The following is a 15,814-nucleotide window of genomic DNA, read 5'->3' as shown; positions in this document are numbered from 1 at the left end:
TCCCGTTTTATTTTATCTTTTTGTTTGGAATCCCTTTGTCTTGCTATACGATAATTTTCATCCTCACGCCAGTCGAATGAGAATGAAAATTATCGCTATTTTCTATGTCCTCGCGCGTGACATACGACCCAAATAACCGTCTGTTTGTTTACTAGTACTACGTATGAAATAATGGCTAATTTGTGGCAATATTTTCTAGCCTACAATGGAAAATGATTAAATACAGTAACTTACCCGATTAGAATGAATAAATTTCAAATTTATTCCACTAATTTTAAACGCGACCGTCATAATTAACCGATTTGTTTTCAAATAGTGTGAATCATAGCTGCACAACATACGTGACGTCACGTAGCACGTTGCCGAGAAATAGTCCCGAAATGAAATTTTGCAGCGCTTATAAAACTTGCATATTTAGGTAAGGAAAACTGAAAATAAAAGAAAACTAATACCTTACAATTCAGCAAAACAGCAATAAACAGATAATTAAATTTTTTTTTTCAACTCGTGGGATTTTCTCATGCTCATCTCGTTGAAAAAAAATATTAAATAATCTAATAATCTCCTATGGTCGAGCCGTGGCTGTAATTACATCGCATAGTTATCGCATTACAACGGGTCCCGAGAACAAATCGTCCTTCCTCGGAAGCAATTTCCGAAACTAAGGTGGTATAACCATTGCATTCCGATTGTATATATATTTTTACTAGTTTAGACCTTATTGCCTTTGTTAATCTCTGAACCCACCACTGTCATCGTCTGTCTTTTGAACAATTTGTGTAGAGAAATATTCATGGAACTGACTTGGCTGACAAAGATGATGTGTACTGCGGGTCGGACCCCCCCCCCCCATTTGAAAAAAAAAAAGAAACAAAGTCGTGCAAATTTTGGGCAAAATTAAGCAAACAATAGCATGAGATCCTCTTTTCCGACACCCCTATTCTGAACCCGCTGTTCAAAATCTCTGGGATTACCACTGTAGTACAAGTGGGTACCATGACACAAACAAAGTGTTCTTGAATTGAAGCATTTCTGGTGAGGCAAGTGACACATTGATACAGTAGCGTTCTTTTATGCTTCTTGCCAAGCAAGTGAAGCATTTGTACAATATGTTGATGTACGTTTCTGGCCAGGAAAGTGATACAGTAGTGTATTCTTGTATGTGTTGGGACAGGCAAGTGAAGCATTAGTACAGTAGTATACTTTTATATTTTTGGCTAGGCAAGTATTTAGCGTTTTACAATGGTGTTCTTGTATGTTTCTAACAAGGCAAGTGAAGCATTGGTACAGTAGTTTTTTCTGTATATTTATCGCCAGGTAAGTGAAGCATTGGTACGGTAGTATTCGCGGTTGTGAGAGAAGTAGATGTATAACTAGGGGAAACACATGCTTCCTGGTACAAGCTGCTTCTCCCAGGGGCCCGGACTGTATCCTCCTTGATGTTTGACAAACTACGGCAGCCTGAAAGAATTTGTAGTTTTGCAGTTTATGACAGATTGACAGTATTTTCATCGAGGTTCTTGATATTTAGACAGGAATAGACACGGGCAAGTTTCTCGGGATTCGGGCAGCCATCCCAGCGGTAACCACGCCTACCATGTGACGACCCTCTCGACCTTATCCCCGAAAGGGATTGGAAATACATTGCATTGGGAGACGTAACAAGTTGTAAAGATGTATGTCCTTCCACACGAGTTGATTGATCCAGAATAAAGTATATTTAAAAAGAATAACATACTAGACAGGTCATGAAACTTCTGGTCAAAGTGCAATATATGAACCACTTAGTCGCCTAAAGATCAATGGACCTCACATACCCTTTGGTCCATATGATTTTTCAGGGGCACCAACCGATTCTTTGGGGTACATGTAAAATCCTTTTTATGGCGATTCTTCATCAACAGGTACCACGATTTGAGTCCGAAGATGGGGAATACTCATGTTAATGATAGTTATTCCGGAGGTCAAGTTGCCGTAGTAAAGCATCATAGATATCACGTGATAACAAAGGGTGCATGTCTTTTTTTAGGTAGCAACCATTTGATTTTCTGGGGGGGAGGGGGGGAGCTAATGTTTTTTTCCCCAAAAAAATCATACCCCCCACCCAGAAAATCAAAAAGGTTGCTGCCTTAGTTACAAACAAGATTTTTTCAAACTGAAAAAGATAGCCCACGCATTTTCTCCCTCGTTAGAAAACCAAATTCGATTTAGGTTTTATTTGATGAACTGTATGCTGTTTCGTATTTCAATTGACAATTGAATTGGTTCGACAAGTAAACTCTTTACAAACATGACAGTGATTAAAAATATTCCGGACAAAAATGCTCCAAAATGGAAACTTGAATTTCACGGTTTGCCATCACTTTTGTCCAATGAAACAAAATGAGAGGTCGTAAGCTCCATCATTTACGTTACCATAGTTAAGCCGTATAGGTGTCACGTGATGTCAAAACAAACTCGATACCAACTGCGTCGGAAAAACGAATTTTTAACGTGAAATTTCCCGAAATCTAACCGCGCTTCTCTCAGCCTTTAATTCTATTTATGTACCCAACCCGAAACAACTGCCCAGGGTACTGCGGAACAAAAAAAAAAAAAAACAAAAAAAGAAAAAAAAAACACATTGTATCATCTGAAAGGAGCTATCGCAAACATAAAAGAATTGAAAGATTTATAATTCATAATGCTCACTTTCAAATGTCACTCGAAAATCGATGCATCATTATCAACAATTTCATTCTTGGGTAGAATGCTAATGTGGTCCAGATTTTGTATAATTTCCATAAATTGAGGGTATTAAAAAGCTTTTACTAAACGGAGTATCGAAATCGGCACAACACAACATTCGGTGCATTTATTAGATATGAAACCAAATATGCACAACTTTTCCCCATTTTTTATTATTCGTATATCTGAATTCAATGAATGCATGTAACTCGATCCATTTCATTATATCACATTGTCTATAAATATATACAGTGTAGTTTCCGATAAGATGACGCTTCAGTATGATAATTTATTGCTGGTATTTACACAAGCAAGGCATTTAAACGTTCAGTCTTGTCGGCTGACTAGTGAGAGTGACGCTACTTAAGAAACCAATCAAGCGTTTCTCCTTCAGTCTGGCCATGGATACAGAAGAAGAAGGAAAGTGAGTATTGACTAAAATACCAAAATGCACATTTTGTTGAAAAATAAAAAAATATGAAATTCAAAACTTTGTATTACAATTTCAGCTTTGATTATACTTAAAGCTTTTCTATTTTGCACAAATTATTTTTTACAGCATGAGGAAAAACTATGTACTAAACGTAACTATGCATATTTTTCCGACGCACTCGGTATAGTTTTGCTTTTAACCCTTTGACCTTAAAGACGCTCGTCCATGGAAACGCAAGTCACCTGATCGCAATTCTGTTTCCCGATCGGCCAAACACTGATAACTAAGTGGCGTTCGAAAAAAAAAAACCAAACTGTATCGAAAATTGAAATTGCATGCAATGTGTTATTTCCTGAATGAAATGTAGAAATTATGAGTAAAAGGGACAAAATTTTACTACGCCGGCTTATTTTTTTATAAGACAGTATTTGTTTATAAAAGCATTTTGCACAGAACATATTTTTTTCTGGTAAATATGTTTTACACTGTCTGTTTTAATGTGTTAAATGATTTACTGGTACATAAGATATACACCGTAATAATTAGCTTAGATGTTGCTAGGCAATGCGGTGGCGGATCAAAACGGGGGTGGGGAGGTGAGGGGCGGAGCTACTGGATGGTAACGTTTGTTCCGGCTGAATACATTGAGAACTTCTAAATCATAAATCACTCCAAAGTCCAGAGGTCCACGTCATAAAATGTCGTTACGTGACCTGACTTTTGTTGCTCTGTCACATGTTGCCTTGCTCGTCCGGACCCAGTTTAATAAAAAAAAAATTATATTAAGATTTTCCTAAAATTGCTAAAATAATCCTTATTACAAGTCCTACCAAAGTTTTCTTCATTCAAAATTGTTGGACAACTTCTTAATAAAGTTATTGCCCTTGAAAGGCAAACTTTAACCAGGCGAGAGATTCTGGCTTCTGTGAGTCTATTGTTTTTATGTTAAGTTAGATTGGGTACACTGCTTCTCGGTACCAGCCTGCATGGAAGCTCACCGCAATAACTTAGCCGTCAATTCTATTCATGAGATTCTGGTACAAAATTGAAATGTAGAAATTTGCACAGAACTCAAAAACAGTTGGGTTAGCTAAAATTTGACAGGGAGTAAAATTGTTCAGCATAATGAGTTGGACCTAAGTCGAAATTTTCAAAAAGGTCTAAACTGCTGGATGGATTGTCACAAGACTTAGCATGAATGTTATTTAGAACATCTTTAACAATCTGTGTGTGGGGATTTTGTTATCGGCTAAAACCATGGCCAGTGTCACTAAAATAGAACTTAGGGAGTCAAATTGAAGAATTTTGAAAATAACTTGTTAACAAATAGGTTGAGCTCAATTTTCACAGGGTAAAGTTGATCAACACGGCGAGACTGACCTATGCCGAAATTTTGATCTGTTGACCAATGTCGGAGTTATTGCCCTTGTAATGTAAAAAATGATTCTGAGAGGTTTATTTTATATGAAACCCGAGTAGATAACTAAGATGCTTTCTATTGATTAAATAATTTTAACAATAACATAGTGTGGCCAAGAGTCCAGCTTTAGACAGCTTAAAGATTGCTTTTTATCCAGGTGAACGATTCAGGCTCTGTAGAGCCTCTAGTTAGGTATTTGACTTGAACCAAGTAAGAATAAGCGGCCCCAAAGGGACAAGAAAAAAAGTATTTTGTTTTGATTTCCGGATAATAATTTGAGTAGACTTCAAAGTTAAGGTAGGTCTGGATCGATTTTTGAGGTTTCAACTTCAACTATTTAGGAATAAGAGGTCAAAAAGTGACCGCCTCAATTCTAGTCGAATTCTTATCCAGTCATAATCAATTTATACGCTGAATGGTGTGCCCATACTTGCCCAAACTGTGAAAGGTTAAACTTCAGCAGTCGTACGTAGTTTCACCCTTGAATGGTACTTCCGCAATAAAAATTCGCATGCATCATTGGTAAATATAGAAACAAATGATGGAGAAATAAATCAAGGAAACTGCATTTTATCATTGCTTTAACCACGGGTTGGCCATTATATATGTCGCATTATTTTACCCCTAGAGATAGCGAGTCGTTAAATAAAGATGCAAATAGCCAGCCCATGGTAGAACAATGATAAAATGGAGTTTCCGTGATTTATTTCGATTCAAATAGAACTAGATTTTTTTCATGTTTTTGAATAGGTGTAGCAGCACGTACGAATGTTGGTCACGTGTTTATCACTTTCTTTTTTACCATGGTTGTGGTCTAAAGAGCTTTGAAGTACGTCATATCAGAATGAGACAACATTCAGGTTATTAGTGGATGGATTCAAGATTGTCTTTTACTTAGCTTCTTCAATCTTTATACATGTATTTGATTATGGGCCCTGTAATTTAAAAAAAAAATGAAATTCTACTATATTCTACTGTATGTGGTCAAGGGGAGATAATCATTATAATTATTGAATTTCGTTTTCTTTCTGTATTTTACTTAAGCGCCAAAAGGCACTGACCAATCTCTCCGTTGGAGGGCGTTGATATAATGATACATGAATGTAATTGTGTTCTTTACTTAATAGCTTCTTCAATCATTGTACTTCATTATGGACCATGTAATTTAGAAAAAAAAAAATAAGATATTTTACACCATTCCACTGTATATGGTCAAGGGGAGATAATCATTATAATTATTGAATTTCATCTTCTTTATTTATACTCAAGCGCCAAAAGGCACATACCAATCTCCAACTACTCCGTGGGTGTGGGGTGGTGGGGGTTGAGTTAGAAATTTCGGGCAGGCCCGAAAATTATTTATTTTCAGCAGCAGCCGAAGTTGAAAAATTTTTGAAAACCTATATTGTTTAGTATTGGGGAATATTAAATCACAAGTATTTAGTAATTTGTTTTGCTCAAATGTCGGATATTTTTTTTTACAAATAATGTCTAGACAACACTTGTTTCTGACCCTTAATACTTAAGTAGCAGTCTAAAATCAGACAGGATGTGATTCATGCATGTCAAAAACCTATCAAATTTACTTTTCTTATTCAGAATCAGATACAGACCACATAACCAGTCTTGTTTTTTTCATTTGGGTGTTGCGCTTTTGTGAAAAAAAAAATGCATAAATTGTACATGATTTAACGTTTTGCAAGAGTTATCTTGATTTGCTTTGATTGAGTTGATTTTAGTGTTAAATGAATGTATGATTTTCGCAAAAGTGCAGATCTGTATTACCTAACATATATATGTCACTTGAAGACAAAAAAAAAAAAAAAAAAAAAAAAAAAAAAAATTTGGTGGGTTTTTCAATACAATGATTTACCTGTGTCTGAATTTTATATGGAATGGTACTTAAATGGTTTAAGTGAAAAACACTTCATTTTGTGGCACATGTACATTTATGGCAATTTGTGGTTTAATTAAAAAAAATACACCTCTACTCAAGTTATTGTCTGAAAAAAAAATGTCTAAGGACTCTAACAGTATGATACCATTTTAAGACCGCATTTATTAAGTCTTAAAAAGAAATTGTAAGTTGAAGGGGAATACACCTACTATATCAATTCAAACAAACACGTTTTATCTCCTTTTCAGAACGATAGGGGCAGTAACTCCATTTTAAATATGAAGCTTCTTCTAGCATTAAGTAACAATGTATCATCGTTTCATGACATTGGCTAACTACCGAAAACTATTAGTTTTTGACATACTTAAGCATGGGGACTTGCAAGTTTACTATGAACGCACCAACTGGTTTTGGGCACAATATAGCACACAGTTAATTTGAATTTCAATTAAAGATAAAGAATGTTCTAAAAATTGAAATGTATCCTGTAGCTGAAAAAACGTAAGATGTCAGTATGATATTAATCTTCATATAGTATCTAAAGAAAATTAAAATCATGCAGACCCCAAAACGGTAAAAGTACGGGGGTTGACCCTTGTTCCGTTATGACTCGAAAACTATAAGAGATATCTGAAATCTGATTGAAAAGTCTATAAGGGATAAAAAAATCTAAATCCAAATCCATAAAGAAAATTTAAAAACAGGCCGAAAATGAAAGAAAAAAAATAGGGCTTTGGTCCCTTATAACCCGAACTGTGATATCTGAAATCTGATTGATAAACGCATGCAGGGAATTTTATATAGAATCTTATTGAAAAAATGTCCAAATTTGGCTAGAAAAAATTATTATTATTATTATTTTTATTTTATTTTATTTTTTATTTTTTTTTTTTTTTTGGGGGGGGGGGGGGTGGCCCAATTACGTACCTCTCCAAAACGTTTATTACAAAAGATATATCTACCCTGTAAGAATTTCGATAGGGACCCATTGATATCTGAATCACCAAAACTTAGGGGCCTCTGCAATGTTCACAGGAATGATGTATTAAAATTTTAAGTTCGGATATATGTTTTACTCAATTTATCCTAAATGCACTAAAGTTAACGGACGCCAACAACGACGGACGAAACAGACTGATATTGTTATACGACCGAAAAAAATGTTTGCGATCGCATAAAAAAATTCTTACAAAATTTGTGAAATTTGCTTGAGGCTTTCAACCTGCGTCACCAAAAGCGGGAGAAGGTCTACGAGTCAGATTTCTCCCTCCGCCCGTCCGTCTGTACGTCCGTCCGTAACACTTCAGTTCGTCATCGCAACTCCTCTGAAACTGTACAACTGCTCTTTATTTTTATTGGAGTTATGCCTCTTTGAAATTAGAAATTAACCATGAAACTAGAAATTAACAATAAATCATCATACATCAACTTGTCATCACAACTCCTCTGAAACTACTCTACTGTTACAGATATTCCTGAAACTTGGAATCATTAGGAATATTTGATTCACTAATTATATGAGACTTATGCCTCGGAACTTAGAAATTTACCATAATTTTTATGGGAGTTATGCCTCTTATGAATTAGAAATTAACCATAAATCACCATGTACCAGCTCTCTCTACTCAACAACAATTCATGGAACTTGGTATGTTGCAAGAACAACATACGTTATGTGTATATAATCAGGAAATTTTGATTCTCTAATTTTTATTAGAGTTATGACCCTTTGAACTTAGAAATTGACAAAAATCATCACCTATCAGCTTTTCATCACAACACATCTTAAACTACTTAACAGAATTAAATAAACTTGGTATGTAGCAAGAAAACATCATATTTTGTGGTGCATATTGTCTGGAGATTTTGATTCTCTAACTTTTATGGGAGTTAAGTATTTTTTAACCTTTAACTTTTTTTTGTAACTTAGAAATTTACCAAAAATCATCATGTATCAGCTTGTCATCACAACTCGACAAAATTTCATAAAGCTGGATATGAAGCAAAAACTCCATATGTAGTTGTGCATATTATCAGGAAATTTCAGGAGATTCTCTATTTTTTATTTGAGTTATGCCCTTTGAAGTTATTCAAAACTTATGTTGTTGCGCATATTATCAGGAAAGTTTGATTCTTTAATTTTTATGAGTGTTATGCCTCTTTCAACTCATAAATTTACCATAAATCATCATTTAACAGCTTGTTATTACAACTCCTCAAACTACTGTACAGAAATTTATGAAAATTGGTATAAAGTTGTGCATTTTGTAAGGAAATTTTGATTTTCTTATTTTTAGCTCACCTGGGTGATGGCCAGGTAAGCTATTTCCATCACTTGGCGTCCGTCGGCGTCGTTAACATTTTTTCAAAACTCTTTTTCTCTGACATTACTATACCAATTGGAACCAAACTTGGTATGAATGCTCTTTGGGATATCTTGCATAAAACTGATATGGTATTTTTTGTGATCGTTTGAAAGACATGGCCGCTGTTACTAAAAATTGAACATAGGGTCAGACAGAAGTTTTTCGCATATATCTCCAAAACCATTAGATTTAGCCAAATTCTTTCAATAGCTGAAGTGATCACCATTATTAGGAATACAAAATCTTCAGGGATAAAAGTTGTCAGACTCCTTGTAAGAGTTATTGCCCTTGAATGGAGAAAAATGACGAGTTTTTTTTCAGTTTTCAGCCAATATCTTGAATATTATGAAAGAAACTCAATTGCTGAAATGATCCCTATGAAAAGACCTACCAAAGACTTCTCGAGTCAAAATTGTTGGAAAAATTCTTATTATTGCCTTTGAAAGGCAAAACTGGACCAGGTGAGCGATTCATCTACTTGGAGCCTCTTGTTATTTGAGTTACGCCCCTTTGAATTTAGAAATTGGCAAAAACAAATAAATTAAATAATCATGTATCAGCATATCAAGTAGTATCTCTTCAACCAAAACAGCGTACGGTTTTTCGCGATCTGTGATGAAAGACCACGTCTTCTTGGGTGTTACGGTATAAGATGATTGTTGATGTGAATTTGAGTGAAAATGTAACGTATTTGTTAAAACACCAAACATATATGCATGACTTTTAAGAATTTAAGGGCCAGTCTCTATTAGAATCAGGTAGTTGGTTAAAAAAAAACACCATTTTGAATGTGTAATATGACTTGGCATCATCAAAATCAAGGAACAAAGACAAGATTTTCCATGTCAATTTGGTAAATTGAGTTATAATGTCATTGAAATGTACTGAAGATTTAATATTTCAAGGGCAGATGACTCTATCAAGAACCTCATTTTTGTAGCATTATATCGAAAAAATTCTGAACAAGGCCAGTTCTGCAAAGATCAAACAGTAAACTTTACAAATAGAGAAGACATCGATTGAGTCAGATCGGTGGGTTTTTGACATGCATGTTTCCGAGTTTCCCCAATTTGCCTGATTCTTACAGATACTGTCAAAACATAATTAAGTTTAGCTTCTGTATCCCAGCTGATCTGTGCGGTGGAAGGTTTTGGTTCGACCTTGACTCGGGCTTATTTTTAGGTCAAAATTTCACTATAATGATGGCATTTATTACGGTAATTTCGATTACTGTTAAGTATTTTGTCCTATTTTTTCCTCAATTTCATGCATAACACCTGTTGTCCCGGACTTCCCCAATCGGCCAAACGTATAATCGATTTTTGACGTATTGAAGAGCCTAATAGGTTAGTACCGAACAAGGGATTTTGAGGTTTTTTATGCACCTACCTTACACACGGCTATATTTTATATCTTTGAAAAGATCCTTTATCGTACTTACAGAATTGCTTGGTCGTAAAAATGGGAATGGTCACAATTTGTTTTTTTAAACTGCAAAAACCTAAAAAAAATAATGAGTATTTCAATATCATATAACATTCAAAGAAAAACGTTGAACGTTTAAAAAGAAACCATATTTTAGAATTATATAAAAATTGTTATTTAATCAAGTTAAATCTAACCTTAATTCAATTTTAAAGTTAACTTCCAAAAATTCTTTAGAGTTTAAAAAAAAAAAAATGCAATCATTTTGTAAAAAAAACAACTAAATTTTGGGGGTTTCAATTAAAACACGGGAAAAAGTATTAAAGCATTAACTTTTACTATATTGCAATTGACGAAACTTGTTATCAAAGTTATATCAAAAGCAGAGTTGCAGAGGTTTGTTGTTCTTGGTCCGTTCAAGTGTCAGTCAGTACGTCCGTTCCGTCGCCCGCCCGTCCGTCCGTCTGTCCGATCGTCCGTCATAACGACTTGTGGTCTCCGTTTTTAGCTCACCTGGCCGTAGGCCATGTAAGCTATTGCCATCACTTGGCGTCCGTCGCCGTCGTCGTCGTCGTTAACAATTTCTTCAAACATTTTCTCCTCTGAAACTACTGAATAGATTTGCATGAATCTTATGATGATTGTTCCTTAAAGTATCCTGCACAAAATAGCCGTTTTAATTTTTGATCAGATAAAAGTAGGGTAAAAGTATTTAGCATGATGAGATCTATCTGTGGTCAAATTTTGGTGAAAATCTGTTGACCCATGTTGGAGTTATTGCCCGTTTTGGACGGTTTTTTTGCTGTTTTTGATGTTGTTACTTTCAAAAATCTTCTTCTCAAAAACTACTATATAGAATTCAATGAAAGTTGGTATTTTTATTTTTTAGGGCACCTTAACAAAATGACCGTTTGAATTTTTGATCGGTTAAAAACATGGCCGCCTTAACTAAAAATAGGGGTCGTACAGTAGTTTTTTGCATATATCTCCAAAACCATTAGGTTTGGCCAATATCATTCAATTGCTGAAATATTCTTATTATTAAAAGTCTCCAGGGATCAAAGTTGTCAGACGACTCCATGTAAGGGTTATTGCCCTTGAGAGGTGAAAAATGGCTTCTTTTTTTTTTTTTACAGTTTTCAACCTTTATCTTGAAAACTAAGATGGATAGAATGAAACTTTCAATTACTGAAATGATTCTTATTATAAGGCCTACAAAAGTCTCCAGGGATCAAAGTTGTCAGACGACTCCATTAGAGTTATTGCCCTCGAAAGGCAAAAATACGTTTGAAAGTCCTTTCATTATCAATACTGCAAGCGTTTTTTTTTTTAGTTTAAATAAAAAAAGACCAGAAAATCCCCCATTATTGTTCGAATAAGTATGGCAAAACGTAAATTTATTAAAGTCAAAAGGGAGCTAAAACCAAAGGAAAGGGAAAAAACCCACCCACATTTGACAGTTTTGAGTTTTTAAGCAAACAGTATGAACGACGGACGAACGGAAACCGGTTTACCATAGTGCGTCCTGTCTACGGGCGTAAAAAAAGTAACTACAAGAGTTTACTGGGAAATTTTATAAAATTGTATGAAATGTTTGTTTTGGCCTTCTTAAGATGGAAACGAACGGGACCATGATACGCAACATCTATTTATTGGTTTGAATTTGTAATTGTTTTACAGGAATTCTAAAATTTACCAGGGTTTATAAAATGCTTTTATTGATTTTGAAGGGGTGCTGGCATGGATTTACTTTCATGCTTTTATGCTCAGAAAAATCATATACGTTTTTGTTTAGTATGTTGTTTCTATGCTTTGAAATAAAAAGAATCCAAAGTGGTGGCGGTTGAGGAGTACATGGAACACATTTTCCGAAGGAATTCTTTTCTTAAAGTTTTGGAAACGATGATGTATATTTACAGTTCAGTGCATGAAATTTTGACTTTTCATACATTTTTCCCTTGACATTTTAAATCATTAAGGGAAAGAACTAAAAGAAACACAGTTGCAAGTTTTTAGCATGCGGCAATTCAATATTTTTAGCAGCAATACTCCTCCCGTGCAATCAATTCTCTATCTATTAGGCAATGTTAGATTCGTCCCTTGAATGATACATACTATAATCATTATAATCATGTGAATCATAATGATAGGTGAAGAAAAAATGATCAATTTTTTTCAGAAAGAATAATTGTGAAGAGATTTTTTTTAAAAAACTAATGGCAATGTGCACGTAGTTAGAAATGCAAGTATGATTAATGTACATGTCAGGTAGGGGTGTTCAAATCTTAAATTGAGAAAAAATTATATAAAAATATTTATTCCAATCTATCTGCTCTTACTAGATAATTCACATTGACAATTCAACAGTTTCTATTGTATTCTGTTGTCCTTTATAGAGTTATCTCCCATCATTTTAAATTCTACAGTGCATTCTATTTAATTCTTATGAACGAGGGCTCTATGAAAAGACACGTTGTAATCTTCTGTCTATTTACGCGTTTTAAACAAAATATCAGAACTAAAAATATGTTAGAAAAAAACAATATCACATTTTGCATGATTCTTAATGAGAACACACATACTACTGTATACTCATAAGCCCCTGTTTCAGACAGAACCTCGCCCCCAAAGTACTACCACAACACTGAGGAGTAAAACTTAGGGTGAGGCTCTGTCTGAAACAAACGGGGGGGGGGAGGGGGAGGGGGCGGCGATGTGTATACTGCAATATATTTTCTTAACGTAAACGGTTTCAAAGTCATTTAAACAAATCATTACACCAGATTTCAAAAGCAACATATCAATAGAGGAATATTCTGAATCTGAATAATAAATCATTTCTATCAATTCTACATGTACATGTGTGCTTACAAAAATCTCCAAAAACAAATTAAGGACCTTCTCTCCTGCCGTTTTTTTATATACGTTCCAACTACAACGTACATGTAATATTACTGTGTAAAAAAGGTTTGGAAATCAGGTAAATGTTACTGAAGAAATATCATACATAAAGGATAGTTGACAGACTCAAATGACCACAGCATGATACTTTTACCATTGTAAATGTATTAATTTTCGGGGTGTACTAATTTTTGCTACTTTACTAAAAATACATATACATTTGTACGTTTGGACATTAACTTTTTTATCGGTCCTGATAAAAATGCATCGACAGCGATGACGACACCGACAAACGCAAAGTGAAGACTTTAAAAAGATGATATGGCCCGTTGAGGAAAAAAAACAAACTCCATTAAAATGCACTTGCAATAAACAGTCTGACTGCTGAAGACATGCGTTGCGTCAATGACGTATTTTTTGCAGCGATCGATTAATTAAAGATTAATAGCCTCTACCTGTAACCTTGGTGTATTAGCTGGTTATCCTGAGGCTTTACCCCATGGCCAGTGGGCAGCAAGAGAGTAACCTTGATTTTTATTTTATCTTGGTCTGGTTTGAAGGTGTTAACGTTTTTTTCTCCATTGTTGAATACCCTAATACAACATCAAGACGCAGAAGTGGCGTTAAAGCCCTGTTCCTTGATATCGGTTCTTTTCAAAGCATCGTGAGAGTTTCTTCAGACGCACATTCACTCTCTGTAACGACCTTTTATATATTGTATGTATATACAAATATGTGGTCGACCCCCAACCTGGGACTTGTTCTATCGTATTTTTTTTATGGGTGAATTGGCGATAAATTTAGAAAGGGAGCTTTCTAGCAATTTGTCCTATTCTCTCAAATTTCCCGTTAATTATCAAAGAATTGCGCCCAATTTTGCTTTCAAGTAGGTTATCAAAGTGGACTCTTGTTAACCTCGAAAAATATTTTTTTATCTAACTCAAAATCGAACTTTCATGGTTTTTTTTGTGCTTCACAACGGCACACAGTTTTGTTTATCAAATGGAAAACGCCGAGAGACGACGGACAGATATACGGACACTCAATTGAATTTTTATGTATAATAAAAATAATGTGAAGTTTAAGCATCATTCAAACTTCTTCCAAACTGTGCAGTTTGCTCGAACAGAATTTTTTATCATATAATGTAATAAAAGAAATGCAACTACATTTATGCTGTAAGCTTTTCAGACTTGGTACTACATTTTCTAAGTTAGGATACCAGATTGACGTCAGGGAGGAGATGGGAGGGTGAGGAGGTAGGAAAAAGGGAGCTGGGTTGAACACCCTTTACTTTTCTGAAAGTTATGCTCCACACAGTTAAAAGGTGCATAATAAGTTAATTTTTAAATAATTCAATATTTACTCTAAAGAATGGGTAGGGGATTTACCAGTCATGTCAGTTAACACATAAAAAGGGGATGGGTCCGGACTTCGGGCGCAGTTGTTTACACATAGAAGAGGGATGGTTTAATTCGACACGATTTACGCCTTTCCATGTCTGGACAGTTTTGCCTCATAAAAATGGTAGATGTCTTTTAATTAAGCAAATAATGAACGTACAATACTCGTGTAACACATGTTCACAGGCAGTACATCGATTGAGCATGCGCGAAAGCGTATTATAACATATGGACCAATGACGGTCTCCGAATTTCGGTATTTTCCCCAAAATTCGCGTTGTCCGTAGAACAAAGATTGTTTCAAAGACAAATTTAGGAATTACACAACACTACTACTGTAAGGTTGCGGAAGAGTTGCGGCTCAAAGAAATCGGTCTCTTCCTTTAGTAGTATCGATACAGGTAACCGATAACTTACAATAATTAACAATCTAGAATGCAATTGCACTAATGTTTAAAATCTTAATTGCAAATATAAGTACATCATTTTCAATTGTTGACTCACAGACAATGATGCACACATGCGTAAGCGTGTAACCATCAGTTTGATTGTCAAAAATATTCAACACCCGTATCGAAATTGTTTTCGATTCTTCCAACCTGCAGTCGGGTGCCGATATTTCATTTATATTTTTGAAAGCGCTACTGATAAGATACAAACGAAGATCTCGCTTACAAAGTACATACATGATCCATATCAAAACAATATTCACTGTGATACAGAAGCACAAATTAAAATCGGTATGGAAATTATTCACCATCATATTTCACATTTTGTATGGCCATTTGTAGTGCGTAACTGTGTAACATGTCAATAGGTTTTATTCAGAAATGTCTATAATTGGAGCATGTGCAGGTCCGCTAGTTCGTTTTGTATCGTGAAGCCTTTATTTGATTGGCTGTTGTAGGAACTACGTAATGAGTGGGATTTATTTAAACAGGAGATCAGTTAAGTCGTTTAAGTTATTCAACACAACATTTTTCAAAAAAGTTTCCATGGAAACAGACAAATGTTTAAGGTGCCAATTATTAACGGAAATTGCTATAATCTTCAGTTTCATTGTTATAGTGTTATTTAAATAGATAATTATATTTTCAAGTCCAGCTTAGCATTTTATACATTACATCATATTCTTAGACTGTCGTGGTTAAGTGGGACACATTAGTATAATGTGGGGCAGATTTCTACCTAAAGAGCTGTTTAAAAATTACTCGCTAGCATAGCGAGATGTGTACTGAAATT

This window comes from Perna viridis, chromosome 11 (assembly GCF_037379345.1).
Source record: "Perna viridis isolate PV_CMFRI_1.1 ecotype Kerala chromosome 11, ASM3737934v1, whole genome shotgun sequence".
Taxonomy (NCBI): Eukaryota; Metazoa; Mollusca; class Bivalvia; order Mytilida; family Mytilidae; genus Perna; species Perna viridis.
Note: the sequence above shows the minus strand (reverse complement) of the source record.